Genomic DNA, 932 nt, shown 5'->3' with positions numbered 1-932 from the left:
CCCCCCCATATCTTTCCTTATGGCATCAGTTGTGACCTCATAGGGCATCTGCATTTGTGTGCCTACAGGACTTTAGCCCAAAAAATAAAATCAAACAGGCTTGGAGGAAATATTCAACAGGATAGTACTAATGGGCAAGGCAAGGCAATGGTGACTATTTTTCTTCCTTCTTTTTGTGTGAAGAGGCATGAAGAAAGTGGTACCTGGTGCCAGGCTTACATCTCTTGGGAACACAAGATAGGACCTTTTTAGTAGTTACTCCCTGGATTTTAAATTCTACTATTACTACTACTACTACTACTAATAATAATAATAATAATAATTTTGGATAAGAGATCCCAATGTGTAATAAGAATAAGAATAATTCTGAATAAGAGATCTCACACTGGAGTAGTAGTAGTAGTAGTAGTAGTAGTAATAATAATAATAATAATAATAATAATAATAATAATAATAATACCTGACCTGGCTCTGGCTCACGAATGGGACCCTGAAGAAGGAGACAGAAGGCCTGATCCTTGCAGCCCAGGAGCAAGCCATCAGAACAAATGCAATTAAGGCCAAGATTGAAAAATCATCTGATGACCCAAAATGCAGACTGTGCAAGGAAGCCGACGAAACCATTGATCATATCCTCAGCTGCTGTAAGAAAATCGCACAGACAGACTACAAACAGAGGCACAACTATGTGGCCCAAATGATTCATTGGAACTTATGCCTCAAGTATCACCTGCCAGCAGAAAAGAACTGGTGGGATCACAAACCTTCAAAAGTATTGGAGAATGAGCACGCAAAGATACTGGGGGACTTCCCAATCCAGACAGACAAAGTTCTGGAACACAACACACCAGACATCACAGTTGTGGAAAAGAACAAGGTTTGGATCATTGATGTTGCCATCCCAGGTGACAGTCGCATTGATGAAAAACAAC

This window comes from Anolis carolinensis, unplaced genomic scaffold (genome assembly GCF_035594765.1).
Source record: "Anolis carolinensis isolate JA03-04 unplaced genomic scaffold, rAnoCar3.1.pri scaffold_10, whole genome shotgun sequence".
Lineage (NCBI taxonomy): Eukaryota > Metazoa > Chordata > Lepidosauria > Squamata > Dactyloidae > Anolis > Anolis carolinensis.
Note: the sequence above shows the minus strand (reverse complement) of the source record.